Source organism: Panulirus ornatus, chromosome 69 (genome assembly GCF_036320965.1).
Source record: "Panulirus ornatus isolate Po-2019 chromosome 69, ASM3632096v1, whole genome shotgun sequence".
Taxonomy (NCBI): domain Eukaryota; kingdom Metazoa; phylum Arthropoda; class Malacostraca; order Decapoda; family Palinuridae; genus Panulirus; species Panulirus ornatus.
The window spans coordinates 19,644,105-19,664,934 of NC_092292.1; the positions used below are offsets into that span (position 1 = coordinate 19,644,105).

General features: G+C 50.1%; 1 protein-coding gene across 10 annotated transcripts in view; it reads left to right on the forward strand.

The window, feature by feature from the left end:
- Positions 1-20,830, forward strand: part of LOC139747680 (transforming protein p54/c-ets-1-like) — a 268,848-nt gene that overhangs the window by 178,254 nt on the left and 69,764 nt on the right. The gene's annotated exons all lie outside the window — the stretch shown is intronic.

Below are 20,830 nucleotides of genomic sequence, written 5' to 3' on the forward strand. Positions count from 1 at the left end.
ACTTCCGGCGAGTGTTCCCCCGCCAGCCTAGAGAACTAGCGAGCCAGCCAGCCAGGCTCCGCCCACCCGCCCCCTCCGCGGCCGGGCGTCCCGAAGGGGAGGAGCTTAGCACTCACACTTTTTCTCGCGCAGGGGATCTGTTCGAAACTTTTTTTTTTTTTTTTTTTTTTTTGTCTCTCAAACCTCTATGTATTGGTCAACATGAAATTTTACCTGAAAGTTATATGAACCTGGATGTTCATCATTAGTGTGGTAGGTGGTCTTGAAGTTACATTCGAGGTAGGTTTAGCTCAAGAATCACGAGGAGATTTCAACTCGAGGAGGCACGTTCCGATGCACGGCGGGGAAAGATATTAGAGCACCCCCTCGTGCCTGTAGAGCTGCTCGGTACAGCCAGAGCACTGATGTGCTAGTAGAGCTGGAGCACTGCATCGTCTATAGAGCTTTAAGGTAGAACGATAAGACATAGAGATGCACGGTAAGGATGGCGTACTGGTGTGTCAAATGATGCTCGCTTTCTGTCTTTTATTTCTGCGGCGGCTCCTTCCGGTGGTGGGGACCCAGGGGAGGTCAAGTTACACCCTTCTCCCCCCTCCCTCCTCCTCCTCATCTGCCGGGGTCTCTCCTCATCCATCCCCTCATTCTCCTCTTATCGAATTATGCTTTACTCTTCAGACGTATTGAGAATGATGATGTGTTGGTTTTGAAGTGACGGCTTGAGCGGGCTGAAGCACCGCTCGACTCCTATTACAGTTCATTCGGTCTGTTTTGAGTTCTGGGCAATAGCGACTCCCGTGTGAGTTTGAAGCACGGTTCCCGTGTGCTTGAGTGTGATAAATACGGTCCATAGATCCCTGACGGAAGGTGGGGAGTGCGTGATTTACCGTATATCTGGCACCAGCGGATCGTAATGGGTGTCATCCGGGGTCCGGCCGGCGCGGGTGGGGGGAGGGGCTAATTTAGCGCGCGGCCCCATCGGAGGAGAGCGCCGCCCCTCCGCTGTACCTCGCAAAGTGGCCAAAGCACGGGCACCACGACTCCCGCCCCTGCTGCTTGGTGCTATATTCTTTGTGGTGAGGAGGAGTGGCAGAGAGAGAGGGAGAGAGAGAGACGGCGGTGACTGGATGATAGTGTTACAATTAACACTGCCGAAGTCTTCACAATGGCTCAGTTGTAGTCTACTTATCTCTGGTGCTGCACTAGCGGGCTGCCTGGGCTGGATTCCGACATTTTCCATGTTGGTATTTCTCGCTACAGATACTTTTAGATTTTAATTGGAAGTCTTTTTTTTTTTTTTTAATTCTGATGTCTTTAATGGGAAATGGTCCAGGTCACTGAGGTACGGAGTTGGCGCCAATTTTCTCAGGACGGGGCTTTGCCTCCCTGCTCGCCGCAGTCTTATGGCCGGCACCTCCCTCACCACCTCTTCCCTTCACCCATCTTCTTCCTCTCTGTCCCTCCTTCCCTCTCTCGCTCCCTGCTTCCATGCCCATCTACAGTACTTCCTTCTTCTCAACCCCCTGGACAACAAAGTGGGTCTCAATTGTGCGGTCTAGTTTTAAAGCTCCCACCATCCATTTTCACGAGCAAACTTCCAGGCTCGGGACATTTTAACTTTTCATTGTGCGTCGGTCTTTCTTCGTGTTCAGTCGATGCTCCCCGGATGATTCGGCTATTGTCGGCCGCCATTCTTGGGGCCTACCCCCTCTCCCGCCGCCTTTCTTGCCCCGCTTCCGATGGTCTTCCGAGGGTCGATTTTTGCTCCGTCTTCTGTTGTGGTGTTTTAATGTAAGTAGATATCAGATATTTGTTTATCGTTATGTGTTGAAGCGTGGCCGATTCCTCCTTGACGGCCGATAAGCGGGATGGCATCAGGGAGGGCGTCCCTCTCTCTCTCTCTCTCGCGAAGGGTTAGCTTCGGCGTCTTCTGGAGTCGGCTGGTTAATTCCCCTTTATGTAAGACGTGGGTCCGGCTTGGGTTACAGGCGTGACTTAAGACGGAAACCCAGGAAAGGTCTTGAGAACAGCGCTGCCAAAGGACGGCGACCCGATTCCGAAATGTGGGAGATTTATATTTCTTTATTCCAGTTTGTCTGCACAGGACGAAATGACACGAGTTTGGAAGATGGTTAGTTATCATATTCTTAGAAAATAGTTATTATATTCTTAGAAAATAGTTATCATATTCTTAGAAAATAGTTATCATATTCTTAAAAAATAGTTATTATATTCTTGGTGCTTGTTGGTCTGTAAAGTGAAATGTTGATTTTTATTTTTACCAAAATGTGAAGCGGTTATTTTTTGATGTCTTTTAAAATTTCATTCTTTAAATTTCCAAACAAAATTATGAGCGTAGATAAGCGGAATATATTCACAAGATTTCTTACGGACCAGGTGATGAAAACGAGGTATTACGCCATAACGCTTGATAATAGTGATGCAAGGAGGTCAAGGGAAGGACCTGGGGAGTCCCGCACAGGTCACCCGAGGCTTCTTGCTGCTGCTGATGATGATGAAAGACCTGGGGAGTTCCATCCAGGTCAACTTAGATGGTGGAGGACCTGGCAGTTTTCGGCCAGGTTATGCGAGGTTGCCGGTGGTGACAAACCTAGTGAGTCTTGCCTGAGGTCACCCGAGGTTGGTGGTGGACCTGGAGTGCTCCGTCCAGGTCACCCGAGTTTACCGGTAATGGCAGACTTGGTGTGTCCCCTTGTCAGAACACACTACAGCTGTGTCTCGTCTTCAAGCCATAGCTACAGCTGTCTGTCCTCTTGGTACAGCTGTGTGTCGTCTTCATGCCTTCGCTCCAGCTGCACTGTCTCAGTAACACTTGCTACTGCTGCACGTTCCTTAAACTTTTAACTGCATCTGCGCATTTGGCTTCCCAACCCTCTCTGCAGACGTATCACTAACTTTGCAGTTTTGACCAACGACTGACCGCCCCCCACCTCCCTCCCCCCGGTACCTCGGCCAAACATAGGCCAACCAGAGTTGTTCCCCTCGTCCATCAGACAAAATCACTGACCCTTGGCAGCGCTGGCCACAACTGCGCATCATCTGCTTGGCCGGACCTGAGGCCCAGGCCAGATCCCCTCCCTCCTCCCCCCCTTTCCCCCATTCTCCTTGCTCAATTTGAGCCTCCATGAGGGCTGACAACCGTGAATGGCTTCCAGTTAATAAATCGCTTATATGGCCCTTGTGTGGGCGAGCGAGCTGATCCTGGTGTCTGGTACTTCGCCAGAGCTGACGCCGAAGTCTGGAGGAACCTGTATGGGTCTTTGAGTGTCTGGCTGGTGATGTGTAGGTTATGGTGCCTCCCTTTCTTGGTATGCCGCTGACTGATAGCGCAGTGAGGTGGTCTGTGTCACATCCAGGGAGGTTATTGACTGGAGAAGCACCTGCGTTTTGTGAAGTGGGGATGGGTTCGACTGTGCCTACCTGAAGGAGACATGGGTCCACAGAGAAGGTTAGAATTACCTAAGGAAGGTGTGGACTCGCCTTTGAGAGCTCAGGACTCGCCAGTATTATCCGTTAACCCACCTGAAGAAGGTCTAAAGTCACCTATGTGATCCCAGGACCTTCCTGAGGAAGGTATGGACTTTTCCATGAAAGCCTTGGCCTCCGGAAGAGGCTGAACTCTCCTGTCAGAGTCCTAAGCTCACCTTAGGGAGACCGGGCCCCGCCATCACTCACGATCTATCTGCATTACGTGGTAAATGAGTGACTCAGGCGGTTGGAAGGGGCGTAAAATCTTCGGTAGAGCCAGAGGGCAGACCTGACCCTGGCCGCCGCCCCAGTCTCCAACCCCCCTCACACACTTACATACTACCGTAGAGAATTGTTAAGTAAGGGGCTCCCTCTGTTTGCCTACTTTAATGTGCTTATGGTGCATTAGTTGTTTTGGTAACACCACACTTAGGGGAGCCGGGTGCTGTCTGTCGCCCCGGGGAGGGTTTGTGGCGCAAGGCACCCGTGTCTGGAGGGTCACACCGCCCCGTGTGGCTGGCTACATGAATGGCAAACAAAGAAAGTGTATTCTGTGGTAACGGAGTGACTCCGGGGAGGAAGTTGCCAAAAAACTGGGGTGAAGCAGGCGATGCCCAGCGGCCGTAGCCCGCCCGACCACCGCTCCCGCCTCTTGGCCGCCGCCGCCGCCGCCGCTCTTCTTCTGACACGGGGGCGCCTGCTCCTGCAGAAGGCGCTAAACTACACCTCCCCTCACTACGGCGTAGGGAGGGGAACTTGTGGGCTCGCGTGACACGGGGGAAAAAAAAAATTACGGACTCCACAAGAAGCGACACGTTTGGCCTGTACTGTGGGTGTCGGTGAGGTTAAGAGCCTAAGGCTACGGTGATGTAGAATATGATGATCACGTTGAGCGTGGCAGCCACGGCGGAGACTACCCGGGTCCCACAAGACCCCGAGGCCACTTGTACGCGCGGAGGCAAAGTTCCTGTGACCCCAGCCCGACCCTAACGTGGGAGGTGGGCCAGAGCCTGGGACACCGACGCCGCCGCCTGGAGGACGCTGCCCCGCTCCTGACGGAAGAGGTTCCTCCCTCCAGGCCTCAGGGCAACACTTCACACCTGTAGGATGGGGGCAGGTCATCAGGCTCCCCTGTGTGATAGCTGTGGTGTTGTTAGATGTGTGGTGGCTGTGGTGGTGTCTGCCAGGTTTGTTCGTAGATCTGGTTTCTATTCGTTTCTATTGTGATGATAGCTGACGTGTCTCCTAGATGTGCCGATAAGTGTGGTGTTTCCTAGGTGTGATAAGAGTTGTGATGTCTCCTAGATGTGATGATCCTTGGCATCTACCAGAGACGGTGACAGCTGTGGCGTCTGCCAGGTGTGTGGTAGCTGTTACGTCTGCCAGGGTGGGTGTGGTGTGTGCCGGAGATAGGGCCTACCTGTAGTTACATTAGTAGTTTTCCTTAGGTGAGAAGTTTGGTTGTGGGTATCATACAGTTGCCTCCCTGTCGTTCCTTAGCTCGCTCCTCCCACAAGCTCTCACAACCTTCCCTTGCCTCTCCCCCAAGCTCTCACAACCTTTGCTTCACCTATCACTCTCTTTCCTCCCCCGCGGCCTCTCCCCACACCACCCTACCTCTCCCACCACCAACACCTCTTCCTTCCCCAACTTCAGCCTCCCATGCCCTTTGACCTGACGGTGACCCAACCCTTTCTGTGCTACAGTGGGAAACTCGTTCGACTGTAAACCACATTTGTACCTGGTAATCCGGATCTGTGTTGAACTGTTGGTACACACACGCGCACACACACACACACACACACACACACACACACTTTTTTGAGGCAAAATCTAGTCATCAGTCGTCTTTCCTCTCTCTCCCCTAAGTTAACGTCAGAATATGTTTACGAATACATTTCCCTTCGTCAGATTCTAACTCTGAGCCGTGAGACTCACTGTACTGATTGGTACAGTGAGATGGTGGCGGGTGGCGGGACGCGCCAGGTGGCGATGGTCGAGTGTGTGGCGAGGGGCGTGACCCAGCTGTTGCCACCTGCTGGTGTGGAGGAACCTGTGGACGCTGTGGTGGTCGGGAGACCTAGCTGGTGTGATGTGGATCCTTCGGACGTGGGGTGGATGGGAGCTGCAGGTGGTGTGTTTGGGAATCCTACGGATGATCTGTTGTACGGTAATACGGACGGATGTCGGCCGTGTACGTCGCTGACATCACGTCCATGACTTCATGGGTGACTGTGGCGACTGAAGCTCTCTGCCTGTGAGGGTCCGTGTGTCCGTGTATTAACATTTCCTGAGTATTGGTGAGTTCTACACTCGTGTTCCCCGTATTTACAGAAGAGGATTTTCATTGTCATTCGAGAAACTAATTCAATATTGAACCCCCGTCGTAATGACGGGGAAATTATAGTTAACTGTCATGATCACCACAGAATTATAGAAATCTCTGCTGATGACTTTGTTTTTGCGTTTGAGGATACGAATATAAGATCTTTTCTTCCTTCGAATATAAGGATTTGCGATGATGCCAAAACTGTAACGCATCCTCGACGCCCCTTTCTTCTCGTGAGCCTCCTGGACCAGGGCAAGTACACGTTAGGTCATCATCACTGGCTACCCCCCCAAGCCCTACCTTTCCTCCATCAACTCCATCGCCTTTTCATGCGAGCCAATGAAAAATCATTAGCGTCCCGCTAGTCGACGGGCGGGCATGCATCAACCGGTCGGCCGTGTTCGGAGAAAAGAAAAAAGACGATCGGAGTCGCTTCATCCGACACGTAAACTCCATCAAGGCGAGGTAGCGGGAGGGCCGGCTAGAAGGGGACGTCCCCTTCGCCTGCCGTGGACCTGGTATGTAAACAGGCATTTAAACTCCATCATCACACACCAGCGGGGGATCCAACACCGATCAGCTCCGCCCGGGTGAATGGCGTAATTATTCGTATTGTTGACTCACGAATCGCCAAGCGTGATCGAAATAATCGCTGGCGAAACAGGTAATGCGGCCGCCAGCGCTGGTGGCCCCACGGGGGACACGTCCAACAAATACTCTCCTGACGTGGAAGGTAATGGCTCTACCACCATTCTCCTCTGGGCTGTGATGCAGTGAGGGGCCTCCAGCACCGTGTTCCATGGGGACGTGATGACGTGGGGACCTCCAGCACCGTGTTCCATGGGGATGTGGTGCCGTGGGGACCTCTAGCACCGTGTTCCATGGGGACGTGATGCCGTGGGGACCTCTAGCACCGTGTTCCACAGGGACGTGGTGCCGTGGGGACCTCCATCATCTTGCTCCCTGAGGACTGGGTGTTGTGGGGAGCTGCCTTCCATCCCTTCCCCTGTGATTACCGACATCACTTACCGGTTGCTGTTATTTATCGACTGTTACTTTATAATCAACGCCGCTCGTTCATGCCCATCGTTTGATGATCGAGATTAACGTCGTCAGCTGTATCCGAGCATCGTCAGCTGTACTCTGGGGTATTTCTGTACTCTCGGAGCCCTGGAGGTACAGGCTTTCACCCAGGATGTACACCTCTTGCCAAACCTCTCGCAAGGAATTCCCTCGACCCCTTTTCTCACGCGCTGACAGACAGATGTCTCGACCTTTTAAATTATGGCATTATAATCGACGCTTAGGCACAGGGGTTTTACCATTATGATCGCTGCTCCGTGATCTATGAGGAAGGTGTGTCATTACGACCAACAATGCCGTGCTGGGGAGGAGGGAAAGGCCAGCCGGGCCTTCTTTGCAAGTTCTCGGGGTCTGGTACTGGCGAGACGCGGGTCACGTCCTGTCAATAGTATCGGCTGGGGTATCTGATACAGTGATCACTGCACACATCATTACTCTCGGGAACCCGCTCACTGCTGCTTCTCACTGCTACCGTCCGCAGTGTCATCACTCCCACCTCCCACCGCTGTTTGTTTAACTGTAATTTGTATCCTGAGATTGAGGTTTTTAGTCGTGTGATTTTAGGTCGACACGCTGACCGACGCTAGAGAATTCACTGGACTTTTGACGCTTGGTATGTCATTATTCGTTGATAGTAAGGCCATAGAACCTCTGATCATCCTGGATCCTACCTTCGATGCACAGGCAGACAGAAATGCGCGCGACCTGCCCCATACACCAGGCAAGGGTGACCTGTCTTCCCACAGTACATTATGATTTTGATCAATCCAGCATGTGTGTGCATATGTGTTTGGAGGGGGAGAAAGTGGCGAGGTTGGTGCCATAATACGGTCATCCACGGCTCTCTCTACCCTGCTTCCGGTGGCCCTCACCGCCACCTCCCCTGTAATACACCCTGACCCTTATACAAGTGACTGGCTCTTCTGCCCCGTAGGTTGGCCTATATTCCCTTCCCCTGCCTGGTGATATGGACCTTTTTTTTTCTTTCCTGTTTTGCCTCTAGTACGTTCCCTACCCTACTTTCAGGACCCTTCTATTTTATTTTTCTTTCTTTTAGCACTTAGAGTTTAGGAACTTGATTATGATATGTAAAATATCTATTTTCTCAATGAAATTCAATATCATGGTTTCTGGTTTGGCCTCCGCTATACCCAGGGCCTCTGGTCTGGTCCCTGCCATAACCAGGGCCTCTGGTTTGGTCCCTGCTATACCCAGGGCCATTGGTCTGGTCCCTGCTGTTCCTCTGCTATGGCCCTTGCTGTATCCCCGGGTCTTTATGGTTCACCTACGTATCATCATAGACGTAGTGTCAGACGAGACGCGCCGAGAACGAGGCACACGAAGGGACGTGATACAACGTGCGATCAGGCGCTGGGTGGTGCGGGCGACTAGCGGCACGTATGTGCCCTGCATGCTGCCACCCCCTAGCGTCATCTCCAGCCTCGTGTCCTCTATTGTGCTCCAGCAGACGACGATGGTGAATGCCTCTTCCGCTGGAGCGCCATACAAGACAGTCTAACTCTGACGTCGCACTGGTGAGGAATGCGACAGGTGTATGAGGCATTGTGACGAATGTGTGTTCACATACAGTGATCAGAAGTTAACAGGAGACGAGTCGTTGAACTGAACGAGAGGACGACTTCTCACCGTCTTCAAAAGAAGGGGACTAAAGCAGATGATGGTACCGTTCAAGCACCTCTCCTCTCCGGACTGGGAAGCCCTTCCGTACTAACACCTTCCCATGAGGCAGCCGCTGTTGGCCAGGTGGGAAACTTAAGGAAGACATTAATAGTATCGACTTAGTGTGACACATAACCCGCTGGGGACGGTGCGGACATCCAGACTCCTCTAACCACGACCTACAAGGAAGATATATGTTATAATTTACTTGTCAAGTACTGGAAGGTGTTGGGTTGCTTCACCAAGGCTAGTTCAGTGCTGGGGTGGTGGCCAGGGAAGAGCCCCAGTAGTGCATGTAATCAAGATACGAGATGTGTTAATGGACGGAGGTTCATCGGTGTGGCACAGGTGATGAGACTGGTACTAGGTTTAGCGTTGTACCCCAGCCTGGTACTCGTCTCAGCGTCTTCCTCATAGTAGTCCCGTACGTCGTTTTCATGCCCCCAAATACGTCATCATCACGCGCAATACGTCGTTCTCATCCCTCGTGCGTCGTCGTCCTGCCCCTGATACTGCTTTCACAGATGGTGATGAATCATGGGGTCGCGACGTGAAGCAAGGTGTTGCCTCACTAATGATCGTTAAGAAATGCCTGTAAGATGACTGAGGAACCAACATGAATCAGTTTTCATTGAGCAGATTGCGACCTGAAGGATATATTAACCCAGACAGTTTGTTTTGGAAACGAGATACACCCAAATGCTCTCACGGCGGACGTCGCGAAATATCTTCCCTGGTTTCGAACACACAGTTCGAAAATTCTCATTCCCTGCTTCACCACGACGGTACCGATCAGGGTCACTTCTCATAGGGAAAAGGATAACACTTTTCCTCATAGTTTTTGTAGTAAATCATAACCCCGGACACTCTTAACAGTACAGCGTTTCGAAACAATCGACACAGCTCCGACCCTTTGGACTGACGCTGACCCGTGCAGACAGCGAAACAGTTGGGGCACTTAACGTCCGTTTATCATCGGCTTCTCACAGTTATTTAGTCAAAAGATTTACGTTTACTGTGAAACACTGAAGATAAATCATGCAGTCTCCAGCGATTACGTAAGATGGTCGTATGAACAGCGAAACCAGAGAACCCAGTCTCTGAACTCTACTAGAAATGATCCTTTGTTGGACCGAAGGGCACCAGCGGTGAGTCCATACTTAATGCAGTGAAAAGCACAGTTGTGGTGACCATGAAGCGAGGCAGCTTTATCAACATCCGGGTCCAGGTCCTCAACATTATACTAACAAAAACACGATTCATTATACACCGGTGGTTTGAAGGTGTCGGAAGGGAACTTAAGGTCCCACGAAATACGCATGATCACCTGCATTGTGGTTCTGCGGGTTGCCGCCACGAACGGTCTAATGTATCAGGTGCTAACGAGGACAGCCAGGTCGGAGATCGTGCTGCTGGGGTAAGAGAGAGACCTTGGAAACGTACTTTAGGATCTTAAGGACACATGTGCAAACCTCCCGTTGGCGACGATGGCGTCCTGTGTTATTCGTGCGACGCTGTCGATTGCGAGCCCCATGCGCTATGCTCCTGCTGGTGTTGGGGAGCTCATGCTCCGTGCGCTGTGCTCCTTCTGACGTAGATGACGTCGTGTTCCATGCACTACGCTGCTGCTGACGGCGGTGGCTTCATCCCCTGCGCCTTGTGTCCTTGCTGAACTTCGATGACCTCATGTCCCGTACTCCTGCTGGCATCGTTGACCTTATCACCCGATGCGCTGTTCTCCAGTTCGAAGCCTTGGGTCTCCGCTAACGTCACCAGCAAAACTGACCATGAAATCATTTACTTTGTTTGATATTGTTATAGCACGCATGCGAGCCAGCCAGCACTTTTCACCTTCCCGTTCGACCATGATCTTGAGCATCATCTATGTCCTGTTATCCTGTATCGTCCATCATCGATAGTAATTTAGATATAGAATTAAGAAAAGGAAAATAAATCATTCGTCTCCCTCAAGGGTAAGATAACTTTCGAGGTAAGATATAGTTTCTCTTCCATAAAGAGTGTTTGGAGGAGACACCCGCTTCCAGACCTCCTTCCAGGCTTTCCAGTTTTCCCTGCATGCCTTCATTAGGGCCCATCCAACCGAGAAAGATAACAGTGTGTATATTCTAACTATCATCTCAGGTAATCTAGTGACGGGGGAGGAAAAAAGAGAGCGAGATCTTAGATAACATCATGTTCTTTGTTGGGTTTGTCGTCTGTGCTGGAGCATGAGGTATTGGTGTACAGGTCGCATCACGGTGGCTCCCAAGGGTGTACAGGTCACGTCACAGATCTCCTTAGGTGTATAGCCTGCGTCACAGGGGCCCTGGAGTGACAGCTCACGTCACAGGGGGCCCTGGGGTGTACAGCTCGCGTCACAGGAGCCCTGGGTTTACAGTTCGTCACAGGGGCCCTGGGGTATACTGCTCACGTCACAGGGGCCCCTTGGGTTTACAGATCGCTTCATGGGAGCATGGGCCTCGTCGTGAGGGTGTACACGTAATGGGGGCACGGGATGTACAAGCCCGCGTCACTGGAGCCCCAGACTGTACGAGCCGCGACAGAGATGGCTTTAGGGTGCACAGGTCGCCTTGGGGTGTGCAGGCCGCGTCACGGGGGCCCGGGGTTTACAGGGCGCGTTACGGGGTCCCGTGGTGTACGGTCTGCGTCACAGGTCCGCTGCGCCGTGGCGGCCGTCAGGAACAAGCGGTTAATGAGGAGTCGCCTCTGGCCTTGCCGGAAAGTGTTCCTGCGGTTATACGTCTCAGGACCCATCTTCCTCATGACCAGTTATCAAGTGAAAAACGAGCCACACATCGACCCTACGTGCTCCGAGGGTTGATAGCTTTTTGCTTCGGGTTCAACTGGTTACTTGTTGTTTCCGGCGAGTCGCTGGCAGACCCTGCCGGCAGAGCGGCGCTTGCGTCGCCCCTCGTCCCCGTGACGGAAGAGAGGCGTCAGAACGTTTGGACCTCAAGTTCAAGAAACGCACCACCAGATGGCTCCCCAAACCCCTACCCCCCTTAGTGGGTGCGCAGCGTTCAGCCTCAGATGTCCACCAACTCTGAGCGGTAGATCTCTAATGCTTCTCCGTGGTGGTGTGGTGGTGGTGGGGGGGACATCAAACCTTTCGTCTTGGCCGCTCATCGATCAGAATAAACCAGTTTCGGAGACCGTCACGCCAGCTTCCCTCATACAGCCAGTGTGCCGGCCGCTAACACACCTCACCGTCCACACTCATAAAAACTCATGTTCCAGGTTGTAGCGAGACTGGTGGCGAAGGTGATCCAGTGAGGCGAGGGAGGTGGGGGCTGGTGAGTCACCTGAACTAACAGCCGAGCCTTGCGTAAGCTAGGTGATCCATTCCCCCCTCTCTCCACTCTGTAGGCCCCCCACTCCTGCTCCCTGGCGCCCTCCTTCAAGGGCTAGACCGCCTGTTACACACAGAGGAACGCCCTGACGGGGGAGGTGCCTACCGTATGGTGGCGACGGGGATGAAAGCGGCCAACACGGGAGAGGCCCAGTGGAGGGTGATCCTCGATAACATTAAAAATGGAGAACAGTAGCCGATTGGCCATTATGCGGACACTGGTATAAAAAGGAAATGTCTGTCAAGCGAAGGTCGCGCACACAGGGAGGCACCGCCCATCTCTTCCTCAAATGCTAACGAAGTAACGAACCTTGGCTTAGCGCCCCGCCTGCGCCATCGCCTCCGATGCCACCCTTCACCGCCGCCACCGCGTCCCTGGGTGGTTGCAGCACCTTCCGCTGCACCCAGAACACCCGACGTTTTACAAGAAATAAAAATCAATACCGTCTTGCCTCAGCCTACATGTAGGACTCTCGCCTCACTCGTCTCCAGAGGACCAGGTGCACCGCGGGAAGGAGAGCTCAAGATGTTCCCCTCGTGGTGCTCTTTTCACCCTTTCACACCAACCTTTCCTTCCCTTCCCCCCCCCCCCCCCCTTCATGTATCTTTCATCGGCCATTCTCCCGCGCGTCTTGTCCCCCCCCCCCCCTCCCCTCCCCCAGCTCCAACCATCACTTCCCAGGAGGGACCCAGTGTGGAAGAAAATGGCGGGAGTTCGCAGGTCAACCTTGCTGCCCGGGAGAGGACCTCCCCAAGTCGGTTTTTGAGGCGTTTCGCCAAGGGAAGGTTCCGAGTGAGGTTGTAAAACGCCAGCTTAACTATCCCTTGTTGCATCGCAGGCCACAATTATGTTTATATTCCGGCAATCATCCTCAGGACCTGGTTAATGATATGCTGTTGGGGAATCTGCCAAGTGGCAGTGCTGGTACACCAACTTGGATAATTAGTAAACCCGCTTCTCATGCAGGTCTGGGTCGCCACAGCCTTGCCGTGTGGGTCTTTTGAGCCACCACAGCTACAGACTGTCTGTGTGTCTGGTCGTTCTTGCGAGTCTGGGACGCTACAGCCCTGGACCTTCGGCGGCTGTCTCTTCGTTGCTCCGTTCTAGAGTCTCGTTAGTATTTATAAATACAACAGGAAGGTGTTTTATTTTCATGGCCACTTACTGTACGGTATTTTACATTTAAAGCAGGGGTTCGAGCTTCGCCATGGTCAAAAATGTCATTCTTATTATTCATTTACGCGGCTCTTAAGAGAGACTTTCCTTGAACTACATCGCGGAAGTTAAAGGATTGGATACTTTGTGTTCGTGACGCTTTTTGCCACAGGTTTGGCTGATGACCGGCGGTCATGTCGCCGCTGGTAGGGATGGTCTTGTCCCTGAGCAATGCTCAGGTGGAGAAGGGGCACGGCGCTCCCTCGTGCCCAGCAGTGCACAGAGGAGGAAGGGTACGGCACCCCACAGGTCCAGCAGTGCTCTGAAGAGTAGGGGCATCTCACAGGTACCCCTGGGGGTTTCTTGTGTCTCATGCGAAAGCCACGGTTTCCCCTCCACTGGGCGCCGAATTTTGCGAAAGGCAAATTAAGTCTGGGACAACAGACACCGATAGATGGCTCAGGACGTGATTGGTGGAGAGAGTAGTGGGTGTGGGTTGCCTTCAGGCCCTGCGTAGGCCTACAGCCTCACCATGTGAGGTGGTAATGGCCTCGACCTCACACAGACTGCCCACGTCTGTGTCACTCACTGTTCTGTCGTAACTGCAGGTCGAGCCACGCTGACGTAAGGGCGGCAGGCAGGAACTGGAACCTAATTGTTGTCCATCAAGTGAATTACCACGCCAGCCAGCGCTGGGCCTAACCTCTCCCCCCACCCCCCCAACCTCTCCTTTAGGGACTGGCGATCACCCACGATTGATATGATTGGGGAGCTGGAGCAGAGTGTAAGGGATTGGATGTCGTGATTGTGAGAGTGTAAGGGATTGGATGTCGTGATTGTGAGTGTAAGGGATTGGATGTCGTGATTGTGATTATATGTTCAAGTGTATGATGTGTACTGAAGTGTTGTATTGATGGGAAGATTAATTAGTTATGAGGGAATTGGTACAAGAAACCTTCAGTGGAATTGAGACTTATTTACCAAGTTTTGATATAGACTTATAATCTGTTATTATCATTATCATTATTTTCATTATTATTATTATCATCATTAGTAGTAACAGTAGTAGTAATGGTAGTAGTAGTAGTAGTGGCAGTAGTATTATTAGTAGAGGGATTAGTTTTGGGAGTTCCTATTGTGTTCAGTTATTCCTCACCAGCGTAACCACTACTTGAGCTTTCGAGCCAGAGTTCTCGCTGGGGACGAGTAATCTGGGGCCAATAGTAGTAGTAGTGTCGATAATGGCAATACAGAGAATGTAGTGGCAACACCAGCCAGGCTCGTTCTGTCGGTGTCTGTCTTATTGCCGTCTCAAGTATGTCTGTCTTTGGCCTCTCTCTCTCTCTCTCTCTCTCTCTCTCTCTCTCTCTCTCTCTCTCTCTCTCTCTCTCTCTCTCTCTCTCTCTCTCTCTCACTTCCTCCTCCCCTCTTCCCCCTCTACCTACCTGACACTGATGTGTGTGTGAGGGTGTGGAGTGGTCGTCACCCAGGACGGGTCGGGCCACAGGTGCCGGCCAGCTGACCTGGTCGTGTCACCAACACGGCCCCACTCATCCTCCCCCCCCCCTTTTGGTCACAGTCTTCCCTCACTTGTGTTTATGGCCTAAGATGCTGCTGCTTCCACACGTGTGTTTAATTAAGGCTGAAAATCGTGGTGCCGTGGAAGGCGTTGTAAAATACTCTGTAACTCGCGTTTGTAACTTAAAAAAAAATGTTCGGATCTTGTAAAATAGCTATGTACGTACACTTCCTTGTGGCTCATAACAATGAACACCTTTTTGTTTTTCCGCGGCCTCTCTACCAGGGGAGGACAGCTGTTCCTGGCGACATTAGGGAGGGAGAGGAAGTTCTAAAGGGTGGAATACATTCCAAGGAACGTCGTATCAGATTCCAAGAAATGTAGTTCCTTCCCATGGGAAACCTGGCTCTGTCCCTCACCGGCCGCGTTCACATGTGTCGCCCGTTCCCAAGGCGGACGTGTTCACCCTTACCCACACGCACGCACACACCCAGCACTCAGGTCTTCCCCGCCTGCCCTCTAAATCCATCAGTCCTGGTCACACGTCAGTGTCTGGTGTGTCCGTCGATGCTGGAGCGCAGTCGATATGGACACTCCAGGTTATATGAATGGTTGTGGCTTTTACCATAGACTCAAAACAAGGAGTTTTCCACAGGATGCGAACACGCACATAAAGCCACACAGGCGTCGCGTTCCGATCATTCATCCGTACGTTCGTTTTTTTTTCTTTGGGTTTTAGAAACTCGAGGTTCTCGAGGGTGATTCTTGCGAGCATTTTGTAAATCGTCGTGGAAGATCCATCGTGTCAACGGTCGTTCAGAGGAAAATTCGGTGTCACACGCGTTTAGAATGTGTTAATTACTATTGTAATGTAATGTATTCTTTTATTTATATCATTTTATCTACATATTTTATATCATAAGTTTCAAGTTATTTATATATTTTAGTAAAAGGTGTGGGAACCACGTTCTCAGTACGTCATCACAAGGTGGCAAACATGCTGGGAAACAAGGGGTAAGTTGCGGTGTTTCCCTCTGCACGGGTCATTGTGGTACACATGTGTACCTGCGGGGGGGCCTCGTCCTCGACCCCTCGCATGTGTATACCCGCTGGTTCGCTGGAGCCCCTCACTCGAGGGGGAGAGGTCCAGACATATTCGATAATGGGGGAAACTTTTACACATCGGCGGGGAATAATCAAATACGAGGCGCGGTATGAACCCTGCTGAACTGCATGGCGCAAATGAGGAAAAAGTCTCGAGTGTAACAATATCTGGTGACCTAATGCCAAGTAAGCAGTTCACAGGAACGGGATTGAGGGGGGGCGAACAAAATTCTTGGATTTACAGTTAGGGTCATCGATTTGAAGTCCAGGGATATTATTCTCATTGAGGTCCACAGTAAGAATATTGTTTGTGCTCAGTTTTGGTCACCCGGGTTGAAAGAGCGATATAGTTAGGATGGAGGGAAGACCGAGGCGAGCCACAAAGACGATTCCTGGACTGAGAAACAAATCCAATAAAAACCAACTCAACTGCTCGATTTTCTTTAGAGAAGAGAGGGTTAAGAGGTGATCTAATACAGGTATTCAAAACCAACAAAGGCTACAGTCATCTCGATCTACCGAGCTGCTTAAGGATAGATTGGTCTGAGTTCCCTCGTCGTAATGGATATAAACGCTGGGATTACCGTTCTGCCTCGGATGAGGGTAAGTACTATTATTTCAGCGCGGTTGTTGACATGTAGAATTGACTTTGCCAATCTACGTGGTTGAGAGTAGTACCATAGAGACGTTTGAAGTGTAGACTTGATACATGATTCGCTTCAGATCCACGAATGACATTGTTTTACGCCTCTTTAGATTCATAAAAGCTTTACCATTTTATTTTCTTTTGTCTTCGAAACATCTGTATGTCTTCATGTTCTAACCACATCAGTGTAAGAGTTTCTGATCTCTTCCCCCATTACAGACAGCCTTGTAAGGCCCCAGTGGGCCCTTGCTGTTTGAATTCCTTTATATAGATTTGTATAATGTAGTATAAAGGGGCAAAAATATACGTCATAAAGTATGACAAGAAGCCATAATATATTACTGCGTGTATATATATATATATATATATATATATATAAAAAAAAAAGAAAATATACATATATATATATATATATATATATATATATATATATATATATATATATATATATATATATATATATAGTGGTAGAACTAGTATGGGGCTGTTGGTGATGCACAAAGATGGGAAACATCTTGCAACAGTTCCAACGGCACAAACACACACACTGAACCCTTCCCTTCCACCCTCCCTCCCCGCCTGTGAGGGAGGCGCGTTCCCACGCGCGTGTTGGCGGCGGCCGCGGGTGGCGGGCGTGCATGTGGCGGCGCGCGGGTCGCCGGCAACAGGTTAGACCTTACTGACCCGTGACCTGTTGCGTGGACCTGTACAAGGGGGAGCAGCTGAGGGGCACCGCGCCTCCTGTTGTGTGTCTGATGGGGGAGGGGGCGTCATGGGAACTGTTGCTCCGTCGTGGGGGAAGACTGTGGTATGCCCCGTTCGCTGCCTGCATGGAAGGAGGAAATTGTATCGCTTACCCATGGTGCTTTGCTTCTCTGAGTGTTGGACATTGGTTATTGAACGTGGTATTGATGTTTACGTCCTGCTGTGCTGGTGATAGTCACGCGGTGTTGTGGTTATTGTGATGTGTTTACTGGCTTATGTACTCTCATGGCAGTTATACTATTATGATTATTTATTATTATTATTATTATTATTATTATTATTATTATTATTATTATTGTTTCAATATCAACGTTGGTATTACTGTTACCTTATTATTATTATTATCATTTTGGCGTCCTATTTGATATTTCAGCACGTTGTCATATCTTATGGTTCCCTGTCATGTTTTGGCACGCTGTCATATAAATGGCTTCCTACCATACGTAATGACAGTTCGAGTGGTGTTATCGCTGTTTACCTTGTATTATGTCACCCTGTATTATGCTTATGGCATCGTGGCGTATGTGATGACACTCTGTCTTGTATTATCAACCCCGTTTTAGATTATGGCACCGTGTCTTATACCATGACACCTTCTCATACTTTACAACCTATATATATATATATATATATATATATATATATATATATATATATATATATATATATTATTAAGATTTTTTCATACATACGCGCCATTTCCTGCGTGAGTGAGGCAGCGTCAAGAACAGATGGTTGAGCCTTAGAGAGGGAAATCTTCACCTGGCTCCTTTCTCTGTTCTGTTGGAAAGGTATTTTGGAAGGGGGGATTTTCAGGTCTCCCCGCTCCCTTCCCTCTTAGTCTCCTACGACACGAAGGGAGTACGCGGGCAGTATTCTTTCTTGCCTGTTCCCAGGGATATATATATATATATATATATATATATATATATATATATATATATATATGGTAAATTATATGGGAGGGTATTGATTGAGAGGGTGAAGGCATGTACAGAGCATCAGATTGGGGAAGAGCAGTGTGGTTTCAGAAGTGGTAGAGGATGTGTGGATCAGGTGTTTGCTTTGAAGAATGTATGTGAGAAATACTTAGAAAAGCAAATGGATTTGTATGTAGCATTTATGGATCTGGAGAAGGCATATGATAGAGTTGATAGAGATGCTCTGTGGAAGGTATTAAGAATATATGGTGTGGGAGGAAAGTTGTTAGAAGCAGTGAAAAGTTTTTATCGAGGATGTAAGGCATGTGTACGTGTAGGAAGAGAGGAAAGTGATTGGTTCTCAGTGAATGTAGGTTTGCGGCAGGGGTGTGTGATGTCTCCATGGTTGTTTAATTTGTTTATGGATGGGGTTGTTAGGGAGGTAAATGCAAGAGTTTTGGAAAGAGGGGCAAGTATGAAGTCTGTTGGGGATGAGAGAGCTTGGGAAGTGAGTCAGTTGTTGTTCGCTGATGATACAGCGCTGGTGGCGGATTCATGTGAGAAACTGCAGAAGCTGGTGACGGAGTTTGGTAAAGTGTGTGGAAGAAGAAAGTTAAGAGTAAATGTCAATAAGAGCAAGGTTATTAGGTACAGTAGGGTTGAGGGTCAAGTCAATTGGGAGGTGAGTTTGAATGGTGAGAGGCTGGAGGAAGTGAAGTGTTTTAGATATCTGGGAGTGGATCTGTCAGCGGATGGAACCATGGAAGCGGAAGTGGATCATAGGGTGGGGGAGGGGGCGAAAATTTTGGGAGCCTTGAAAAATGTGTGGAAGTCGAGAACATTATCCCGGAAAGCAAAAATGGGTATGTTTGAAGGAATAGTAGTTCCAACAATGTTGTATGGTTGCGAGGCGTGGGCTATGGATAGAGTTGTGCGTAGGAGGATGGATGTGCTGGAAATGAGATGTTTGAGGACAATGTGTGGTGTGAGGTGGTTTGATCGAGTAAGTAACGTAAGGGTAAGAGAGATGTGTGGAAATAAAAAGAGCGTGGTTGAGAGAGCAGAAGAGGGTGTTTTGAAATGGTTTGGGCACATGGAGAGAATGAGTGAGGAAAGATTGACCAAGAGGATATATGTGTCGGAGGTGGAGGGAACGAGGAGAAGAGGGAGACCAAATTGGAGGTGGAAAGATGGAGTGAAAAGGATTTTGTGTGATCGGGGCCTGAACATGCAGGAGGGTGAAAGGAGGGCAAGGAATAGAGTGAATTGGAGCGATGTGGTATACAGGGGTTGACGTGCTGTCAGTGGATTGAATCAAGGCATGTGAAGCGTCTGGGGTAAACCATGGAAAGCTGTGTAGGTATGTATATTTGCGTGTGTGGACGTGTGTATGTACATGTGTATGGGGGGGGTTGGGCCATTTCTTTCGTCTGTTTCCTTGCGCTACCTCGCAAACGCGGGAGACAGCGACAAAGTATAAAAAAAAAAAAAAAAAAAATATATATATATATATATATATATATAATATTGTTGGCCACAAGTGCCTGGTATGAACATGGCTATGGGCAAAATTATGTGGTGGGAGAGCTAAGGTGCAGAGAAGGGCGAGGGGAGAGGGTTGGGTATGAGCGTGGGAGAGTTGGGGTGAGAGGGAGATAGTCCGGTGAGAGTGGGGTGAAAAGTGAGACAGTGGTGGTAATCCTTGCACTTAAATCACCTCCTTATCCCTAATGTCTGCCCCTTTGACTCGAGGTTGTTCTTCGAGGAGAAAGGGCCTCTTCCTCCGTTGCAGAGGGTAGCCGTTACATCCACACACACTCAAGTTTTTGGCAGTTTTCTAAAACGTCTCTTGTTTACAGTGAGTAAATTTCTTTCTCTAGAACTGGTGACTGGTGGATTAGATCTTCCAACGACTATCTGTGTTTGTGCCCTTGGTTTACAGAAATACATGAACGACTTGCATGTGAAGAACTCGACGTGGGAGAAGTTGTCTTGACACAAGAGGCTGATTCCCTCCCTGTCTTAAATCAGAAGCCCAAATCCCAGTCTTGTATTAAAACAATAACCAATCCTTTCCTTGTATCAGTGCAGAGTCCTCCTCGTAATGTAGAGTCCACTTCCCTCTTTGTCGTAATGTAGAGTTCATTTTCATGCTTTTATGAGCACAGAATCCACTGCCTCCTGTTTACTGGTCTGAATTTGGACGAGATGTCGCAGCTGTGATCTGGATGGCACTTCCTAGCCAGATACTGGAGCACTATCATGCTATTTGTTATCAAATCCCACATACACATAACATACATTACACACGGCCGGTCTGGAGTGACTGTATTGTCGTGGACGTGAGTGGAACATTTTTTTGTGTGGATCTGAAGCGTTGGTCGACATTATACCTTCTCTGTGTGAATGTTTTTTTGTTTTGTTCTTTTGCTTTTATGGGAGTGAGGGTGAGAGGCGGGGGTGGGGGGGAGGCATAAAAGGAGAGTGGGAGTGGGGAGTGAGGGATGGTTGGGAGGATCAAATGAGAATGTTGGAGAGTAGTCATGTGAGAGTGGAAGGAGGACAGGGAGTGGGGCACCAGGACGGAGCGTGGGGTAGGACAGGCGTGGGGTTGGGGGGCAGGGTTGGTAGCTTGGGTTTGGGGGGATGGGGGAAGGAGAGGGTGGCATGTGCTGGGTGTCGGGTGGCGGCGCGCGCCACCCAGCATCCGGCACCCTGGTGCCACCCGTGACGGTGCCACTCTTGGCTCGGCTTGGCCGTCTCTGACATGAT